The following is a 22,764-nucleotide window of genomic DNA, read 5'->3' on the forward strand; positions in this document are numbered from 1 at the left end:
TCGGCCACCATTGTAATCTTTTCAGAAATGGAGAGGGATGTTCACTTTACTCTGTGCAAACCTGAACTCAAGACTGTTCCCATCAGTTTTTGGAAGACGGGAAAACGCCGGCCCGACGACAGGCGGAACCGGCCTGGCCGGGCCGGCGGAGGCTGACGCGCTCGGATCGGAATCGACACATGCTCCTAGTTGCCGCTGGTGTGGTCGGGGTGCGCCGAAGCCGCCGGACGCGTCGGCGGTCAAGCGCCGTTGGAGTCTAGAGGGTCTCGCTGGGGCCAACGTGACGTCGCCGTGCCGCGCGCGGGCGTTACGTCGATGTATAAACGCGTCCCGCGTACTACCGCGAGGATCCAGCTTTACATCGCTGAGGGCGCTCACCGCTTAAGAACAACTTGCTTCAAGGACGCATTCATGGAATTGCCCTCATCCGACGTGCTTTATAAACAACGTTGGTCACGGCACCATCTTAAAGCTGTAAGTAAAGTAATGAGCCACCTCGTATTTGAGAAATGAAGAAGTACAAAAAGCTTTATCCGTGCAAGTTATGATCAGCAACTGTGGGAGGATATAAACAGCAAAACATCCATAAAGACCTATTCTTTTTATAAGACATCTTGCTCTAACTTCCACACAGAAGAAAGATGTCTTTTTGGTCAACTAAAACTGTCACGGTTCAGAGTTTACTTCTTAAGAAAAAGAAAACTGCGTTTTTCAGTAAAAAAATTGCCGCTAGCATGGAAATATGGCGCAAGTTCAAACAATGCCGCAGTATTCCTTTGGCCTCCAACATTTCAGTCACGGAACACAAAGTTTCCTCTAGGAGAAATCCCGCAGAGCATTTTTTCCGCCATATTTGGCATAAAAAACGAAACACAGTTCTCAACACTGACAAAAAGAATAAAAAAGGTGCAACTTTCACGAAACAGACTAAACGTCTCGCAGCAGGTATTTCAAGGGTGCAAAGTTATTCCATGCCCGCCAAGAAGAAACAAATTGCGAAGTTACCCCTGCCTTACCCCTTTCTTACACCTATTTTTTTTTAGAGTGCAGGATCACGAGCTTTCAGGAAGCCTGCGACTCGCGAAAGTACTTTTGATGCACCTTCGTGTTTATCTTTTCACTTTGTAGGAGACAGAGATTGAGTAATACTGTGGAAGTTTGGGGCGTGGCACAGAAACCTAGTGGGCCTATCATTTTGAGGGCCCATTCTCGCAATGCCATTTTCTTAAAGCAACTTTGATGTTCTTTTCGTATTGTGTATTTTAGGGAGAGGCTATTGAACTTTGCAGAAACTGGAAGGCGTGCCATGAAGTTTGTAAAGCAACTTGTGTTAGTATGTTTTGAATGGGTGGTGTAAAATGTGAGCTAGGCTCTGGGGTCTTTAAAACCGAGCCCGGAGCCTGGAAAAGTTTTCTGTGCTACGGTCAGATCCCAAGCAGCACGCCAATAACAGGCCACCGATGGCATATCATTGGCGAAAATTGGCGCGAATATCGGCCCTTCGTTGGCATTTAGGCAAATCGCAACTCTTTCCAAGCATGGCCCAACATTCCTGCCAAGATTGGGCTGATGTTCAGCCAATCTGAATGCCAAGAATGGCCCGAACATCACTGCCAATATAGGGCCCAATGTGGCCGAATAGTGGCCCAAATATGGCCGAATAGTGGCTCCAATATGGCCGAATAGTGGCCCCAATATAGCCGAATAGTGGCCTTTCGGATACCGGCATATCTTGGCTACCTCTAGGCATTTCCAGTATTTTCCGAGACCAGTGCAGAATTATCACATGCATTTAGAGGTTTCCCGTGGTTTTCAATACCGTGGGACTTCAAGCTGTATATGCACTTGGTTCGAACTCCCATTAAAATTTCAAAACTGCAGGCAGTATTTTCATTGCAAATGTATTTTGATTTGCAAACAATATTTCATGCAGATTTTTTACTTAATGTCCAGCAGCTACCAAATGAAACAAGCAAACAGAAATTTCAGAAAAAAGTTTTTTTATTTTTCATGTGCCCGTGGGGCAACGATCCATGTGGCAAGGGTGCTGCGTGGGGTGGCTGGGCGTGAGGAGGAGGCTGTAGGGGGGCAGGGGAAGGGGCAGAGCTTGAGTGGACCACTGAGGGGGACATGATGGCCATGCTTGGAGGGGTTGCAGGGCAGGAGGCTGAGGTCGCGCCTGGGCGGGGTATTGACCTAGCACAGGGGTTAGCAGGTGGCGCTGAGCCCGACGGAGTTTGTGGCTCCACAGAAGGAGTGTGCAGCTTAGGAGCCTCGAAATCTTGGGCATAACGCCTCTTTTAGCCGCCCCCTCGGTCGCACGCACCGGGCAGCCACCTGCCAATAAAACCTGTGTTGCCAGTATGTCCACACCCTGCTTCTCGCAGATGGCATCTGTGCCAGGTGAGTGTGCATTAAGACCAAGAAATGCAACTTTTAAAACGATACACTTCCTGCAAGCATATGGAAATCCAAGTTCATGATTTGACACAGGAAAACCACACGTTACTGGCACACAAGGTATCCCAACAAACAACACAAGGACTGTACTGTAGTGAAATGCAAAAAAATGAGCTATCATGAAGACACTGCAGTCAACGTCAAAGCGGCCATTGCAGAAAAGTTCATGACAACAGATTACAATACGACAAATGGAAATGATTGGTTTGATTGAGGGCATCTGCTGCTTCTTTATGGAGTTTTATATGACTAAGACCCTCAAACTAATCACATAAACACAGCAACAGAATATTCATCTGCTGTTATAAAAAATTACTGTAAGATACAGCAAGAAAATAGCTTGGAAAAACTTGTGCATGTTTAAAAGCAGGAATCTCAATATTTCGAAATTAAAAGCTACAGAAATTCAAAATCAGGTATACCTGTTGCCACCCTTCACAGCTTTGGGCCAACGAATGGGCGTTTTCCTTTTCTCCCCCGCAGGCTGAATAGTCTCTGCACAGCCACCCCCATCACAGCACTCATCACATTGGCCGCCACCTCCTTCAGATTGTTCCCGCCTAGGCGTAGAAGCTTCTTCTCTGAAAGGAAAAATTTGCAGTTGCCCAGCGGTTATTTAATATAAAAAATCACATTATATAACCACTTAACTTGCAGAACGCAATAGCAAAGACAACGATGTGACTTCCAAAGTATTCGTAGTATACCTGCTACAACACAGCAGCAATTATAGTGTTTTTACCCCTCATGTCAAAAGCACTTCTTACATTTTTACATTTTGACCACCGTAACAGCATCAAGAATTTCTATATTAAATTGTTTAGCACTCGTAAGAGAATACTCCACGGTGATTCATGTCTTATGCATCACTACAGAGAAAATACGCAACTAAAATTAGCATCTATAGTTCTTGAAACTGTCCTGGTTGGAGTAGAGTACTGCACTTCAATTAATGAAAGGAATAAAAAGCAATAGTCAGGCAAAAGGCTGATCAAAGCTGTCTCCTTAATTAGAAAACAACTAATAATGTAAAAAAATTAGCTCCGAAACAGCACTGCCAGTCAATCGTCTCACACCAATAATTAAAATAATTTGTGTGCCACCTTAACTGAGCCATGCTTTTTTAAACAAAATATAGACCAAAAATAGACTTAACATTACACTACACTAGCTTCTTGAGGCTCAATACTTTGATGGAATGTGCCAAAAAGAGTAGTCGAGCATAACATTGTCCTGTGATTAAATAAATCAAGACAGCCTTAAAATATCTCTTGAAAGCATTGTTAGCAGCACAGATACAGTACTCTGTAATTCCAACTTCAAGGTAACAGAGATTTTCGTCTGAATCATCAGAGTTGCGCCCCCATATATCCAAGCAGGTAAACCTTGCCTTAGTACCCCATCAGTATCAGTGAAGAAGAACTTGCTCATGTGGCCAAGCATGTGCTATATGTCAATGACAGCATATAATTACTTATCAAAATGTTAATTACTCTTCTTAATTCCCGCCGTTTCCTTTGCACCTTTTCCATAAGCTGAAATTGTGCTGTATACCCCAAGATGCACCTGTGCTGTCTGTGTTAATTTCTTTCCTTTGTACCATCTTGTGCGCTTTGTTGCAGAGGTCATGAACCCTAGTTGATACTTTTAAACGAATATGCCATGTGAACTACAAGCACTGAACTAGTAGGAAGCTAATGACAAGAGGCCTGACCTTCCACTAGCTGCCGTGAAAGCGGCAATGGGGATTAATTGCATAGTGCCTGCCGTCAGCTCATCGCCAAGAATCTTGATATGGAGCACACGACTGCGCTTGGGAGCTTAGAAAGTGCATTAAATAGGGTCTATTTTGAAGAAACGTTCAATCCGATTTTAGAAGGAACAGTAACAATGCATGCATTTCGAATGTAAAAGAAGCAAAAACAATTAAGGCAATCATTTCGAATCAAAAAGAAACAAATGTTAATTCTGTAAGGGAGTTAGGCTTTTCACTGTAATACAGGAATTAGACTTACTATAAAGTAATCTATGCAACTGTCATGTTCGGTATAAGTGGGCGCGACTGTTTCCGGGATTTTCAGTTGTAATAAAACAGACTATTAACACTGTCACAGTAACTCTACTATGTGCGGAATTTTCAAAATTCATCCATTCCCACTATATTAGCTGAAAACTTATACAAGAACAGCATGATTATGGCTTAGGCATGGCAAGCATATACTTCTGGGGCTCAGATTTTTCAATAAATATCTCAACTACATTAAGCACCCAACAGACTACTGTAATAAAACATTGAATGAAAAATTAAATTACCAGGGCAGCTGCTACTCTGAGGCGGCAGAAGCTGCTGTCAGAGAGGACAGAGTCTTCAGTAGTGAAGGCTGGCAGCTGAGGGCACTGTGGCGGGAGGGAGCTCACGGGAGGAGATGGTGACCGTGTCCTCGGCTCTTGCCGAGCTTGCTCCAGCCGGCTCAGACTCTGCAAGATTTCCGCTGCTGCTGCCGTATCTCTAGCAGCAGCCGCAGCACCTTGAGCATTGTCGCTGGAACAAGCAAGGTTTCCAGTGAGGGCAGGCTTTCACAGCAGATTTATATATTTACACCTCAAGGACGCAATATGAGCAATATACTGCATTTACACGCTTGCAAGTCGACCTATTGTTTTCAAATTTGAAAATCCTAAATGCGGGTGTTGGCTTGCAATCGAAAATCAGAACATGGTAATATAAATAAAGGGGAGACAAACTAGTATCAGGGATGAAGCGGTAATTGAAATTTTATGTTTGCTCCACAGCTCTGCCCAGAATTTTCTGCATGGTTCTTGAGAAGGATTTTTCGTTTTCCTTTTTACTTTTAGCTGTATGCTCAGCACTCTTGGGAGTGTTGATAGTTGATGAAAGGGGCACTGTTCCAATTGCAGTGGAACTGCCACTCAGAACAGCAACGCTTGCAGGGAGTGCCGGTACGTGATGAAAAACTAAAAACAGCGCCATAACGACAGACGAGAAGATGGGCGAACGCTGTTTTTGGTTCTTCAATGATGCACCAGCTCACTCTGTTGTTGGTTCTTCTGCAGCTGACAAAAGAGCTGATGCCACGCACACAGTTTCTCTGTGGCTGTTTGATGCATGTAATGTCTCCTGGCTACATATTTTACCAGTTTGTAATGCGGCGCTTCATCAATTGTGCTCAGGGCCAAGTAACGGCGCGTTCACACTTGGACATTCGGCAGCGAGAACGAGCGGAATCAGCTGCCGCGGCAGAGATTGCGCCGAAATACCAAGCGGTAAGCCTGATTCTGCCACCGAATTCTGCCACCGGAAAAAAATCCGCCGAATCCCGTGAGCCAATAGGAAGGAGAGTACGAAGTTCGGTAACAAACATGGCGACGCCCTTCGGTGCGGGACGCCTCGTTTGGGACTGAATTCGTCGCTGTTACTGCCTTTTTGAGCGCGTTCAATGCCCATAAAAGCGCCAGCGCTCTTTCGCTTTGTCTCATCTCACCCATAAAATAAGTGTGAGTGATAAATGTGTTCTTTTTTTATTTTAGGTGACGTTCCTTTCCTTTTTTAAAAAATGCTTGAGAGTAACCACCAGATGGCGCCACTAGGCTAATCTTATGTATTTAAAAGCGACAATGCTAGAAATGGCGTAACGTCTGGCAAAATAGCTGCATTTAGCGTAAGTAAGCGTGCATACGGTTATCGTACGTAGACAGCATGGATTAACCTCTTGCCATATCTGTGTACGCCTTGAACAGACGACACACAGACGATGAGCGCAGACGACGTGGCCGGGAAGTGTGAACGATGCAGCTTTTCGGCGGCAGAGGATTTCGCTTCCTCTCTCCGCCGAGTGTACAAGAGTGAATGCCCCATAAGCATTCGGTGCTTCTTCACGAATATGTTCAAGATGGCTGTCATCCTTCACAGAACAACTGCGCACCTATCCGCTTGTTTGACTTATCAGAACGGGTAATGCAAATGTGGTGGCTGCCTCGAGGAAACAATTTGTGGTTGTTCTACACGATGTCATGGTGAGATTTTTTGTGAAGTGCGAGATTTTGCAGGACGATGAACTGCTGCGGAGGATTTCACTGGACGTCAGAACAATTAACACCCTGTGGGACTGCAGCATCGATGATGGTAATGTAAGCCAACACTGGGCGTCAACATGCTCTGCATTAAGCTACTAAATTGCCATTGATTCCACCACAAGGCACAACTAAACACAAAGGTATTTGTTCTGTACAACTGCGCTATCCCTTGCAGATCTAAATATCACAAATGCACCATGCACTGACAATGCCTTAGTTAAAAATAGCTGCTCTGAATACTGTCCCTTCTATGTACCACCAATTTTCTATTCAGCCTGGTTGCCATTTTGATTGCTATCACATCATGGCAAGGATAGAAACAGCCATAAGTGTATTCTTCCATTTTGACAACAGCTGCCAGTGGGAGTGAGAAAGCACAGCAAGCTGGGCACATAAAAAATATATGCACACAAACTAGAGAAACTGTATAGAGTACAGTGACCACTTTGCAGTCCTGAGCCACAATCTGTAATGTTTTGTTTTATTTCTATTGGTCCTTCGTCTTTAAAAGGTTGTGGCTTTCTAGTGACATAGGCCAAGGGAAACAACAATAACAGGACCAAAACCACAATCCAGAACCAAAAGAAAGAAATTAAAGGACACAAACTGTTGTTCGCCGGGAAGACGCACTGCAACTAGTTAGTAGGAATGAGATAGAGCTGTGGAAGTGTCAAGTAGCAAATTTTATCACCGCTAAGGTTCAGTACGACTTCTATTGAGAATTACTTGCAGCAGGCATGGTTATACAAACAGTGGTGATTTTCAAAGCACACGTTTTGAAATATCCACCAACTAGGTCTCCTTTAAGGCAAAACAGAACTTCTATTCTTGTTGACCGCGTTTTAAAGCACAGGGACAGAAGAAACACAGAGGACGACGTCACAGGCGCTGAACTTCAACTTTATTCAAGAATCATCGAAACACTGCATATATATATATGCATTCCATATATATATGCATACATATATATATATATATATATATATATATATATATATATATATATATATATATATATATATATATATATTCCATATATATATGCATACCAACTAGCCCGGCAATTTGTCCTATTCAAGAACTTCTACCAAGGCCTGTTCAGGCTCATATTTAAAAAAAATTGATTCTCATCCTAACCTCTCACTGCATTCTCGTCTTTTCAGGCTCTTCATATACAAGTAAAGCAAGCGAAAAGCCTTACGACCGCTAGTTGCTTCCTCCACATCCTAATGGTCGCCTGCAGTGGAGGCCGAACTAGCCGGGCAGCCCGCAGTGAAATCTGCACCAGCTGGTGTTGTGGCCGCCTCCATTGAGTGGCTAAGCAGGGCTGAAGTTGTACACGAACATGAAGCATTAGTGTTGATGCAGGAAGAACGGAAAAATTACTCAGTACAACACAGGTAATGCTACACAGATAATGCCAAAATGCTACATCAGCACTTCTGCTGAAAGGACACATATATATAAACCGTAACTGCCTCGTACAGAATTAGCATTAAGCATTTATGATCTCCCATTCATTAAGACCATGCTTGTTCAGGGTGTCATCTCATTCTACCAGATTTAATAATTTAAACTGCTCCTTTATTCTGGCAGACCCTCAAAAACACAAAAAGCCTTAACGAAGCTGTATGCTGCCCCAGCAGGTATCATGCTGCAAATTTGAAAGCACAAGAACAACTGGAATGAGAGAACCGGAGAGTTGAGTTGTATGCTACAGGTGGGATTAGCCTTGCTTATCCTGCTGGCAATTGATCCACTGTAGCGTCACTTATATGTTAACAACGACCTAAAACCTGTCGGATCTTCCCTACTATGCACACAGTCACTTATAATAGTACATATTCCACTCCCGCAGTCACCATCTATGTACACACTCACTCACAGTATAAAATAGTCCACTCCAGAAGGCACCATCTACGCACACATTCAATGACTGTAGACTATAGTCCGGAACCGGACTATGGTCTACTACAGTCATAGAACTACTATAGTAGAACCGGAGAGGACAAGCGCAACTCATAGCAGTTTATTCAGACATTTCTGATAGCAGCCCACCAGCGCAGCTGTAGCCAGCATCGACTTGCATGAGGTAATCGCCAAATGCATAACAAGAAAATTATAACTCACCAGCATACAATCAAAGGATGGTGCCACGTGTGTACAATGTATGATGACACCGACACACGTACTATATAGTTACCATATTCTACTTGCACGTGGACAATTTCTGAAGCACGGTCACAGAGCTTTCGCTCACGCACTTATCACCCAAGACATAAAAAGAGATGCTTCCAGTACCTCCTTCTCAAGTTCATTTGTTTGCCTCGTCCCACGATTACAATCCTGTGCAGTTCAGGAAAGCATTCAAGGCAGTTACCACAATGAAGTTTTGATCCGCTGTCTGTTCCAAAAGAGTATTCTGGAAAACTTCATTTTTGTTTTCACTTTGGCCCTTGGATTTCCTTTAAAATGTCCTTGTAGTCGACACAGCACAGCTGTAAGTTAAGCCCAAAGAAATAAAAGTACCAAAGGAGTATTTGCTTCTGTGAGACTGCTGCGAACGGGTGATGCACCAATCCGCCTGCTCTGCCGGAAGCACACACTTCTTTCCTTGTGGTGCGTCGGTGATCACTGCATGCGCCTTTCTCTAAGCCTTCACATCCTCTCTGGGCCCAGTTCGAAAAAAAGTAAAGCTAGAAGTGCCTTTCAGTCGGTTGTGTGGAAGCTTGCTTCTCTGTTATCGGGGGAGTAATACGTAGTCATACGTGCAGTGATGTTCAGAAACGCCTCCAAACCAAACACTCGCAACAATGCATGAGAGCAACGCATAGATAACACAAAACAAATTGTATATATATGGTTTTGCAGGACTGCAAAACTGGGGAGTGGGGCAGACATGGGACCTTTGAGAAAAGGGAACCGTGATTACTGACGCATCACAAAGAAAGAGGCGAAATGTGCACTTTCACCCAAAGAGCCTGAATAATAACAAATATAGGAGTAGCGATTATACTGCCATTTTTTCATGCCTCACGTGACCTGTAACCACATGTTGACGTCGCGGTCATTGTTTAGCTGCTTAAACTGAAGCCAAAACAGCACAAGAAAATGAATTGTAAATTATATAGCAGCCAAAGGAAAATACTTCACGGTAATCCATGTGTAACAATGCCTTACACAATATTTTAAAGATGAAAACACTACCCAAAAGGAAGGTATCTATATTCGTAATACACCGGCCAGTTTTACTGATGCACACTTTGCCATAGTTGAGTGGTGTCCTATAGGCTACACCAGCGCAGCAAAAACGCACATGTTTTGGTGCTTCTTCTGGCAGATAGTACGATAATATGGCTTTTCCTCTATAAGTCTTCATAACTGTAACAGCTTACGTGGCGCAGAAAACACCAGCCGTACGCCATACTGAGAAGCAATTATCCTCAGCTTATGAGACTGTGCCGTTAGGGTATAACCTCATACTTTTCGAGATCAAAATATATGATGTTCCAAGAACAAAATTTATTAGGTTACGCCCTACAGCACAAAGCTTTCATAACCTGAAGAAAATTGCCTCTAAGTATGAAATACAGCTGGGATTTTTGTACGCCATGTAAGCTGTCGCAGCTATGCAAGACTTGTAGAGGAAAGGCCGGATCGCCATACTGACTGCCGGAAGAAGCACCAAAACGTGCATGTTCCTTGCTGCACTGGTGTCATCTATCGAAAACCACACAGGTGTGGCAGTGTACATCAGCCAAATTGGCTGGTGTATTAACGACCGCCTCAGAGAGCGCCCGCGCCCTTTGGAACAGGCGGTGGATTGTATCTGCCACTTCATTGTGGGGAATGCCACGGATGCTTCCCTGAAGTGCAGAAGACTGAAATAGTGGGATATGGCAAAAAAAACAAACTGAAAGGGATATACCGAAAGTGTCTCTTTGTCACGGCTTACAAGGCTTAATGTTCCAAACCACCTTAGCTAGAACAACTCAGTAGAGAGCTCCGATAGTTTCAGCCACCTGGTGTTCTTTAACGTGCACAGACATTGCACAGTACACGGGCGAGCATCTAGCATTCCACCTCCACTGAAGTGAGACCACTGCAGTTGGGATTGAGCCGGCACCTTTCGCGTCGGCAGCCAAGCACCTTAACCACAAAGCCATTGCGGCAATTCGTGTGTCAAGTGTGTGAGCGAAAGCTCTGTGACCATGCTTCAAAAAGAGCTGCTGTTCATGGGCAAGTCGCATATGGTTATTATAGTACATGCTTTGGTGTCAGCAGGCATTGTACACACGTAGCACCATCCTTTGATTACAATCTGATGAATTACAATTTTTAAATTCTCTCCTGCCTTTGGCAATTACATTGTGCAAGTCAGTGCTGACTATGACTTCACAGGTTGGCTGTTAATGAAAAATGTTTCTGAATAAACGCAGTTGTGAGCAGCGTTTGTCCCATCCAGTCCTCTTGTCCCTGTCTTCTGTGCACTTTTAAATTTTCAGTACAAAAACTATATTCTACCTTCCATCCTTTGCTTGAAAACAGTGAAATGCTAAACTTCATGACTCAATTTTTACAGTACCTCACTACAATTGCTTTTCTCGGCAAACCTATCATTGCAATGTTCTTTTAGGTGCCTTTTAAAATTTCCAGTCTCGCCAATGTAGACACTGTCACATTCGGAACACGGAACGCCGTAAACAACGCCAGGGTATATTTTTCTCAGAAAGAACGTCTGACATCAACCAGCGCATGCTTCATTCTTCTGAGGGTACAGCGCAAGCCTACACAGGTGTGACTGGTGATTTTAAAGGCACCAAAAAGAACATTGTAACAACGATAAAAACCAAGAAGTGATCTCTAAAGCTACTGCCTAGCACTCTGTATCAACTGGCCATGACATCGTCTAAGGATAGGGCCCACGTGTTGACAACTGAAAGAATCTGTTCCGTTGCCTTCACCTCAAATTGTTCTTCAGCCCTTGAAAATAACTTCTCCCTCTTAAAAGGTTTTCAAGGACTCGCATGGACTCTGTGGTAAAGGGGTTTTTGCTATTTTTTGCTATACAGGAAAGCAGACTTAATGCAGTTTTGCAACGGGGTCTTAATTGAGCTCAAATTCATGAGTCACCCATATGCATTTTTTGCGATCAATAAAAAGCAGGCACGGCTAGAGGGTGGGTGTCCCCCCTTTCTCCCATGTGATATTAACAAAAATTCACTAAGCCATAACTGAAAAATGCAAATCTAAAGACTAAACAAAGATAAAGGCTTACAGGGTGGTGATATCAGCCGTGGTGGCGATGGCAGCTGGGGTGGTGGCGATGGCAGCCGGGATGGTGGCGATGGCAGCAGGGGTGGCGATGGCAGCCCGGGTGGCGATGGCAGCCGGGGTGGCGATGGCAGCCTCAGCGGCGATGGCAGCCGCATTTCAGGTCCATCCGGACCTTCATTGCCTGAAACTGAAAAATGCGTGCATATTTTGAATATGGATTCATTTTACTAATGTTTAAAAATTTCGGATTTTCCACTTACCAGAAATTGCAGAGCTTTCGACTGCAGACCTGATCTCATATTTTCTAGCTTTTTTCTCCGCATTCTTGTATGATACTGCAAAAGATTAGAGATCAAACACCCAACTCAAGTGCAGTCCACACTAAAATTGCTGCTTCACATGAAAATAAGGCAAACATTTTATACAACAATTCCTCGACATTATTTTAATGCAATATTTCCTGGCTATTACAAATACAAACACTTTACAGTAGGCATCTGGGGTTGAACATCTTGAAGAAGCCTGTGGGCTATGAAAGGAAATGTAGGGAAGGGATGTAGATTATCATGTGACCTTGGTGGCCAAGCACACAGCCTCTGTGGTAGCATCAGTGGCCTTCGCTGCATATGTGGTTTATTTCTTGCTAGGCTAGAAGGTGGTAAACGATGATGCACGACAGTTTTCATCTAGAATTTGTACGCACAAGGTGCCAAAGCTGGCACAGGGCAGGGTCAACTGGAAGGACATGGGAAAGGTCTTTGTTCTGCAGTCAAATCAATTAGACTGATAATGACAGCTACATATGTAAAGAAATTTTCTGCATAGATACCGATCAGTGGCACAAATATTTCCTGTTTTTATATCTGGGCAGTGTGCCGATAACATATGGGTATGGGAACAAAAACCTGAAGTGCGGCAGTTTTGATCGTAGTATATAAAGTGTCATGCATGCTAAATAATGATGCCTTTTGCGTGATCACCACGATTACTGCAAGTTTTCTCTGATTGACAATGATATGCTATTTTGCAATTAGTTTATGCTCAGTATGCACCCTTCTGTGATGCCTTTATCACTGGCCTGTTATTTACATGCAGCAGTAGAGGTCCGGGTTGCTACAAGGTAAAATGCACATGCTAAAGAAGTGTGATGAAACAAACTATTAAGAGCACCATTCCCCGTGCATGTGCCACAGAGGCAAGAGACAGCTTAAGTAGGTGGAGGATATAAACTTGGGTGCACACATACGCCCCACTGCTAACTCTATCTTTGTTGCACCAGAGCCTGTAGGCCTTCAAAGTGTACCTCCAAAGTCGTAGTACATGTCAGCATAGTCATGCCCATTTCTTCAATTGCATTGTCACATGTGTCCGAAGCTGAAGGGAGAAAGCATGATATATGATTAACCTGACAGAATGAAAGCAGGTGCCAAGGGCCAAGACAACGCTAAAGTGGTGCCCTTCCTGGAATAGGCCTCCGCCATATTTCCAAAATAACGAGGTGGTGCTGCAGTGGCTAGCAGCCTCACAGCAGGCAAAAGGCCAGGATGCCAAACAGTGGTGAGGTTTCGATTACGTATTTTGGAACCTTAAGGTGCAATTTAAGTTCATTTGCATCACAAGAGCGGTAGCTGCTTCGAGCTTAGTAATTTCACATGAAGCACAAGTCCGCCCACCTCCAGTTTGAACACTGCTCCGGGCAACCGGTGCTCTGCGCAGTGCCTCTCAAGTGCCTGGGTAACTAGCGTGCAGGTGCAGTGAAAACCACAGGCATGGCTTTCGCCGCGTCCTCTGCTGCAGCGCGCCAGCACCGCTAGATTGCGCTCACCTTGCAGTGAAGACCACTTTCGCATTCAGCGCAGAGTGCCCAGGGAATTACTATTGTCAACACATCAACTTAGAAGTCCAGCACCTGAGCGTGTTTGAGATCTGCATCCCTGGTAGCAAAGGCTTTTCATTATCGTTTCTTTTCTTGCAATCAGCACATCATAAAAGGCAGATACAGAGAAAAACTTTGTCCAAGTGTGAGTTCAAGTGGTTTACTTGTAGGCTAGCGTCACCACTTAGCTGAAATATTTTATAATTTCAAGCACTTCTTGCCCAGCAGCCAGAATAAGCCGGTTGCTCACGAGTGCATTCATCCGTTCGAAGCGCCGCTCGGCAATGTTAGTGCTTAATATATGGTGCGCTGCCATGGAGGGAGATTAATACAAAGCCAGTATGAACACCAACACTCCACCGTAAGAATGGTAAAAAAAAGAGTGAATGAAAAACATGGGCATGTTTTGCTCATCTACGGCAAAACAGTGGCCGCATATGAGCAGCAACCAAGGCCGGCTTTGAGACCACTGAAAATCATTTCCACAAGAATGCTCCGGTGTGTGAATTCATCACGCATTATTTTATCAAAATTGTGAAGCTCCCTAGTAGCTTAGTCCATTGTGTGTTAAGCTAAATAAGCAAATAAAAAAATTTCGCCTAACCTGCACCTGTATTGTCAGCCAATAAATTTAGCACTGACATTGTACTGGGGTGCGGCACTTTGAGCAGATGAAAGCACCCATGAATCGGCCTATTCTGGCCGCTCGGCACGAAGTGCTTCAAATTATAAAATATCGCAGCTCAGTGGCGGAAGGCTCCAAATAAACTGCTGTAAATAACACTTGGATGAAGTTTTTCTTCGTATCAGCCTTTCATTATGTGTTGATCGCAAGAAGAAACTATAAGCAAAAGCTTTTTCTACCGTGGATGCAGCTCTCAACCACGCGCAGGTGCTGGGTTTCTAAGCTGCTGCATCAGAAACAGTAATTCCCCTTGCGCTCTGCGCTCAATGCGAAAGTGATCTTCGCTGCAAGGCGAGATTAATCCAGCAGTGCTGGCATGCTGTAGCAGACGACGCGGCGAAAGCCATGCCTATGTTTTTCACTGCACCTGCGCGCTAGTTACACAGGCACCCGAGAGGCGCTGCGCAGAGCGCCGGCTGCCCGAAGCAGTGTTCAAACTTCAATTGGACAACCCTGTACACGCATGGGCTTGGAATGACCACGTACACATATTATGCGAAACACTATGACACCATGTATATATATTGTATATGTGGTTGGTGGCAAGCAGAAGGCATGTTGCTGGCCATTCTATGCTGGCCATTGTAACGAAATTTCACGTTCGTGGTGCTCCGAATAGCTGGCGTAATCCTAACTCTAGCACATTACTTGGGTGAAGCGCCAGAGCCATCTCAACCGAGGAGGACTGCACTTATTGTCTGCTGACATCTGCCATGCAATGGGTTGCCAGTTAGCACTACACTCCATCCATGTAATCCTCATTGTCTTGCAAAGTGTTTCACTCATCAGTTCATTAGCTTAACCCCTTAACAAATCGGTTGCCAAGCACTGAAGTTGTTGGAAAGATACAGTGACTCAGATCGAAAAGTACCACTACATTACAAACTGCAGCTTGTGCACTCAATTATAGTAGGATACAACGTAAAAAAAACGGCAGTTTGTAACGCTGGGCCATTATGCACAGAATCCTGTATTTCTCCCCTGGCCAGTCAGAACAGTAAGTGAAATCAGCGTCCTAATGTGCAACTATATTGAATCATGAAACCACCCAGGCACCAAAATTCTAGAATACAGACATTATGAAATTTTCCTGTGATTAACTTCTAGCTTGCGTTAAAAGAACTTTTAACAACAGACTACTTTGTCGCGGAGGCATTCTGTGCAGTAGCCCTGAATGTGGGCAGTTTCACTGCGGTACTGTCGATGCCAAGAGGCACTGCTTAAATAGGGTGGCCAGTTTTTCTAGCACAATAGCCACACCATCCTTCAACACATCGGTAGTTACCGCGTCCTCCGCAGCTGCTTTCCGCTTTTTCATAGCTTCTAAAGCTGTCTTAACCTCGGTCTTCGTTACTGGCAGAACGTTTGATTGCTCTTCTCTACTGCCAATCTCATTGTCCTCACTACTCTGAATAATGTATAGGTCAGTATAGAACTCCTTTGCTACTTTGACAAACCTGTCCATATTAGTAATGACATTGCCTCCTTAATTGTCCCTAAGCGCCTATATATATGATCTTTGCCTATGCCTAACCTTCTTGTCACTGCTTCCAGGCTACCACAGTTCTTTAGAGAATGCTCGATTTTCTCCATATTATACTTCCTTATGTCGTATACTTTACGCCTGTTGATCAGCTTTGCTAGCTCTGCCAGTTCTATCTTGTCTGTTGGGTTGGAGGCTTTCACACTTTCTCATGTCTTAATCAAATCTTTCATCTGCTTGGATAGTTTACTGGTAAAGAACTTCTTCCCTGCACTCCTTCCCTGAACTACTTATTCACTGCACTCGGTAATATCTCTGAAATTATTGTTCACTGCGTCTACACTGAGGTTGTCTTCCTCGGTTAAACCTGAATATGTGTTCTGTAGCGAGATCCTGAATTCTTCTACCTCCCCTCTCACCGCTAATTTTTTGATGGGCGTCTTTACTAGTCTTTTACTTTCCCTCTTCAAGTCCAGACTAATTTGAGACCTTACAAATCCGTGGCCACTGCATCACACCTTTCTGATTACTTCCACATGCTGCACAATGCCATGGTTAGAACACAGTTTGAAATCAATTTCATTTTTAGTCTCCCAGTTAGGGCTTTTCGATGTCCACTTTCAGTTCTTCCGTTGTCTGAAGAAAGTATTCATGATTCTCAAGTTATTGCGTTCAGCGAACTCAATACCTACCTACTGCTATTCCTAGTGCCAACGCCATATCCTACTACTGCCTGGTCTCCAGCCTGCGTTTTGCCAACATTGACACTGAAGTCTCCCTTTAGTACAGAATACTGAGTTTTTACTTTACCCATTGCCAATTCTACATTTCACAGAAGCTTTCCACTGCCTGGTCATTATGACTATATGCAGGCGATTAGGCCTGTAGGAAGGCAGCTAGCCGTTTTCATGTGGGCTCTGCAAGGAACAAGCAAGCGTTGGCAAGGCTGACGTATTCAAATGATCTACTTATATTAAGGCATGAGGCAGGCACTTGTGTGTGTTGAAAGCTCCCACAATGCACACTGGTGACATACTAAGCTAGCTACACTTCCCTCGGTACTGTCATGCCCACTTATAACAAATATGACAGTCACTGCGATCGCATTCATTCTATCCAGGGTTAGTATTCTCTGTACATTCTCTACTATAGCTGAAAATAAAAGGCAAAATCGGCGTTATTTTTTTGTAAGGCTTTTAATGATTGATCACCAACCACGTGCAGTAATTTTGGTTTCAAAGCTGCCCCTGTCTTGTGCGCTCAATGCTTTTGCTTACTTAAAACCAACAGGTACATGCACATGCATCGACTGACACCACAGCTTGTTGGTGCGCACTTGGTCTACAGCTTTAAAGGAGTATAGACGCCCAATTTTTGGTTCAGTGTTTTCTTTCAAATGATGCGGTAGACATCAGTGTATACACAGATCACTGCGTATTATTCGCCTCCAACCGGTAAATAATTTATACAGTTGACTCCCGATATTTTGAATCCGCTTAATTGGAATTTCTAGTTAATTAGAAGTGAAGCATATTTTGGTCCCGTCAGTTTAGCATATAACCCTACAGAAGAAATCACTCCATAATTGAACATTATTATATAGACTTGGTTCCTGATAACTGCAATGTAATGGTGCAGCAAATGTTGCAATGCAGAGAGACATCCTCCTGTTTGTATGATTTCTCTGTGCTGCTGGCAGCAGAAAAATTTCATAATGATATCAGCAGCTCTTCTATCTCATTACTTTCAAGAAATTCGTGGAACAGCGTTACAAATATATATTGTCACAGCAAAAGTGATGTAAGAAAGTTTCAGTGGAGCCTTCAAGTGACAAAGCAAACCATCCGATTCTGTACATCTATCTTTCTTTGACTAGTTCACAGTGCCACTGCAATGTGGAGTCAATTTCATGCAAATTAGCAAAACATCGTAGTAGATAAGCTTGTTAGCATCAAATCCATTTGCAACAAAGGCCGATGACTGCCATAAAAAAGGAACGGCTAAAACAGACATTTTGGGGTTCTCTTCGTTACAGCAAGGTTCAACTGAATATTTTAAATATCAGCAATTATCCGCCAATTATAAGGCTCTGATTTCCACCTTCAAGAGTACACACTGCCGCTCTTGAAGGCCTTCGAAATCACCACCCAGTTCCGTGCTGCTTCACTGTCTCAATACATTATACATGGCCCGCATGTCGCATTCGGTGCCCATCGGTTGCCAGGAGGCCATGCTGTGCTGAACCACTGCCAGACTGCCTCTAGCTTACCGCTGCCTCTGTTTGCTCACACAGAGTTGATTCGCGTCCATCCTCAGCTTCACTATGGTTTTGTACGTTATCCTCAGTGGCTCCAATCATAGCGACAGGTCGAGGCACAAGAAGAAGCAGACTAACATGAACTTAGCGCAAGAACTCCAAGATCCCAGAGCACAAACAGCTGCAGGTTGTGGCTGGCTCGGACTAAGCAAGACAATTTGGACCCCAAGAGCCTCAATTTACATGAGTGCAGAGTGCACTCTGTGACAGATAAGAGGTTTGGGTTGTGAACTTAATGTCTGCAAAAATATGGTGAGCAAAGACTACACCCTGAAGAAGTGAATGTTTTTTTTTCGAGTGAGGCCATCTGACTTGTTTGACAACCCAAACACAGACTGGGCCCTGCGTCACTGCATATACCTTGGCTACAGCACTTTTCAAAGTAGTTCAGATCACCACGGCCACAGCCAGCAACAACGGCAGAAAGGACAGCGTGCTGAAGCCGAGCTTTAGGTATCGTAGACTCGTTGCAGACAGGATCCTTGACCAGCAGCTCGTAAAATATTTTTGTACCTCCAATGATTTGAGGTTTGCATTCTTTCTAATTTCACAAAGCTGGAAGAGTAAACTAGATAGTTCACGATCCCTGTGGGTCACTTCATACCAAATCAACATCTATCATTGCATCGTAACCCGGCCACACTATGTGTGCATCCATATTATCGCACATTTCTACCTTTTTTGTGCAGCGCACATGCACCGATCCAGCAAGTTCAAAGTAATAGCCAGCATTGAATAGCCGATTCCCCTGTGGAGGCAGCATCACGCCTGAAAAGATAAGGAAATAATCCAAAGCATCTAAAGAGCAGTCAGGCCACGCAAGGCGAACGGTCTGGGATCGAGTGGTTTGGCGGCACGGCCGCCAGCGCGTGATAGGGGCAGAAGTCACGTCACGAGCAAGCCATGTATTGACTCAATTGCTGCTGCAGCTAACTGTGCAGCAACTAGTGTTCATCTCCTGAGTCGTAGACAATTAGTTTGAAAGTCACTGAAATGCCCATGTGATAGAGACATCTTTTCAATCACGAGCGATATACTTGGACAAGAACAAAGCACAGTCAGTCCTAAATGTTTTCAAACCTGTAGAGTTCAGTGACCTGGAAACTGGGTAACACCATAAAACAAGGCACTGCAGTGTTGGAGATCACATGCGAATTTGAACTGGCAATCGCTTTTGATGCAGATGAAGCAATGACATCAGCTCACAAATGCATGTGTGCATCATTCATTAGCCTCCCAGTTTTGAAAATATTATTCACTTGACAGGCTAGCAAAAGGCGCCCGTGTGCTGTGAAGTGTTGGCGCACGTTAAAGACGGTTAAAAATCCGGGGCCCTCCAATACAGCGCCCGTCACAGCCCATGCGTCGCTTCGGGATGCTAGACACCACAATTCACAATTGCACACATAGCGTTATCCCGTCAGTAAAACCACTTTCGGCATGTTGTGACGACCGCGACTGGGCAGCGGAACCACTCGCACCCTGGGGCGGATGGGTCCGCCTCCTCTCGAGCGAGGCGGATTACCTCCGCGGCTCGCTTCTTCGGCCAGTGGCAATGCTGCCAATCATGAGACAGCCACCCCGACAGGGATGACAGCCAAGCTGTCGTCCTCCATCGGGAACTTCACTACCGCAAACGGTTTTGGTGGCATGCTGCAAGGAGTAAAGCGATGCAAAGATTAGTGCGTAAACAATGATTTTTCACAAGCTCGCTCGCCCTATTCTCATGTTCCTCTCGTGCGAAGGTCTCGCGACACATCTCAGAAGCAATACACCGCAGCGTTAAGAAAATAAGTGCATGAAAAAGGCATAAAATTGAAGGTGCACATGTCGTCGGTCCGAACCCATGTGGCAAGCTAGCCTCCCACATGACTATAAGATAGTACAATTACAGAACAGAGCAACAAATGACGCCTCTCCCCTTATTGCTACTCATGACAGTAGGCTCATGAGGAAACAAAAAAGCTACTAACAAAAAAGCATAAATACGCAAGTGGCGGGCTTGACGATCACGGTGAAAATGCAGCGCCGACCGAACAAAGAAAGAGATGGCATCCGTCGGAGCGGTCGTACGGGTAGCAAGGGTTGCCAGATAGCTCCAAGCACAGGTAGCCAAGCTGGCCACCGTAGTAGCCCAAATGTAGCCAAAAAACTTTGTTTTTGCATGGAAAACTCCTTAGCCATATTAAACTATTTTTCGCAAGTATATTTAAATAATACCTTTAGAAGTAGCGCAAGGCTTGCCTGCAAGCGAATTCATGATTAAGCAATTGTGGTGTTCATCATAAACGTCGTGTTTTATTTTTTTCTCAAAGCATAGCAGTATCGGGAAAATAACAACACGCAAAAAACATCGCATAATAATCTCACTGAGTAATGATATGCATTCAGCAATGCAGTATAGGTACAGCGGTGTATATTTCCATAATATGTATTCTTTCTGCGTAGCAGCGTTCTCTACTTTTCAATGCACCGATCAAAGCGGCCTTCCAGTATAGCCCACTTATTCACAGTTGATGGCAAGGCAGGTGATATGCTGAGCCAAATTGACGCACAGAATTAAGCCGTTAGGTGTATGCGGGAAGATAAGATGTCCAGCACGGCCGCCATAACCTCGGACTATATTACGAATAATCAGCGGCGTCACATGAGGCCGGCGTACGTTTCTCCGTACTCATGTTGACGTTTTGGAGTACCTGTGCTTCATTTGAAAGCCCGACGTAAAGAATTCTAGTACATTATATGAAAAGCAGTCAATGTGGTGGTAGCCCACGCACTTTAGAGCCACGCTAGAACCACGCATTTTGTGCCTTGATTTTTGTGTAAACGCTGTTGAGCTGACGCCCCGTCTGTCCCGAGGCCCACACAATATTTCACGACAAGTTTTCTTCCAGCTATCAGCGCTTAAATAGAGAAAATAGCCTCTCCGCATCGATCACTGGCACAAAGCCGAGAAAGGCTGTAAACAAATCACAAAAAAAATATAAATTACACACAGTGACTATATTTGCTCCGGTAACCCTACAGTAGAGTGTAGCACTCACTGGAGTGGATGGATGAGCGAGTTAAGGAGGCTATGACCTGAACAGTTATGAGCGTGTGGTGGTAAATATGGAGGTGCGGCACGAGTATTTTAGACGCATTCTACTAAGACGTGCCGCTGCGGGCACTTATTTTCTCCGTGAATTAAAAATAAAAACAACTCAACTCATGATTATTCTTTTTATTTACTAAATCTAGTAACCTAATATAACACCAAACAATTCGCAGCCGGAGGTCTTTTTTGTGCACAGTGTTAACGCCTTTTTGTGATGTTTGTGCTTTTGTGCGCTGCGAGTATCTTCATTGTTAGGCCTCTTTTCGTTTTTAACTGTAGCTCTGAGCGGTTAGGTTTGTTGATTGTTCGTCACTCCGATCTTTTGCGCTTCGTCATGAGCATGGAGACGGAGGTCATGAGCAAGTGGCGGAGGTACCGTATCATCGAAAAAGAGTACAGGGAACTTTTGGAAGAGCTTGGCATCTGACGGCCACCGTCTACGCATCTGAAATCCTCCGGAAGCAAGAGAACGGGCGGCGAAGCGGCATTGGACGTAGTCAGCGCCCCTCCACTCCCGCTACCGTCCCGAGCAAGCAAACGGCCGAATAGCGTAGCCTGCGCCGGCGGCGCGTGCGCTAGTGGCAGCGGACGAGCTATTCCGTCGCTACCTACAGACCCGCCGATACCATCTGTTCAGAGCGAGCTCAACGAGCAGGCTTATGTGTCCGAGAGTTGCGCTGAAAGCCTTTCTAGTGAAGATACCGCTACCTCGTGCGACTGAAGTGATGAGACCTCGTCCACGAATAGCCTTACTGCTGAGAACGTGGAAATGGGCCAGCCTCAAGAGAAGTCTCCTCTGCTTTGTTATCGCCATCTCTCGACAGCGCAGGAGTTAGCTAGCATAGCTAACAAGCACAGATTGACGCACGCCTGCATCAACGATTTGCTGGACTTCTGTCGTTGGCGTGGGATTGTAGAGCTCCCGAAAGATGCAAGGACCATCATGCAGACGGAGCGGAAAGCTAATTTAGAACACGGCGACTCGTTTGCGCATTTTGGCCTTGCTGAGGGCATTCAGCATGCTCTTGGCCAAGGACCACCGCCTGACAATGTCGAGCTGCACGCAAATATTGATGGGCTGCCTCTGCATAGGAGTAGCCAGACTGCACTCTGGCCAATTCTGTGCAGAGTAATTAACATCAAGAAATCTGAACCATTTATGGTCAGTGCATACTGCGGTGCAGGGAAACCTCCGTGCACCCAGGAATCTCTCAGGCCTTTCATTGATGAAGTGCGCAATCTTAGTTGCAATAATAATAATAATTGGTTTTTGGGGAAAGGAAATGGCGCAGTGTCTGTCTCATATATCGTTGGACACCTGAACCGCGCCGTAAGGGAAGGGATAAGGAAGAGAGTGAAAGAAGAGAGGAAGAAGGAGGTGCCGTAGTGGAGGGCTCCGGAATAATTCCGACCACCTGGGGATCTTTAACGTGCACTGACATCGCACAGCATACGGGCGCCTTAACGTTTTTCC

The sequence above is a fragment of the Amblyomma americanum genome, chromosome 6 (assembly GCF_052857255.1).
Source record: "Amblyomma americanum isolate KBUSLIRL-KWMA chromosome 6, ASM5285725v1, whole genome shotgun sequence".
Classification (NCBI taxonomy): Eukaryota; Metazoa; Arthropoda; class Arachnida; order Ixodida; family Ixodidae; genus Amblyomma; species Amblyomma americanum.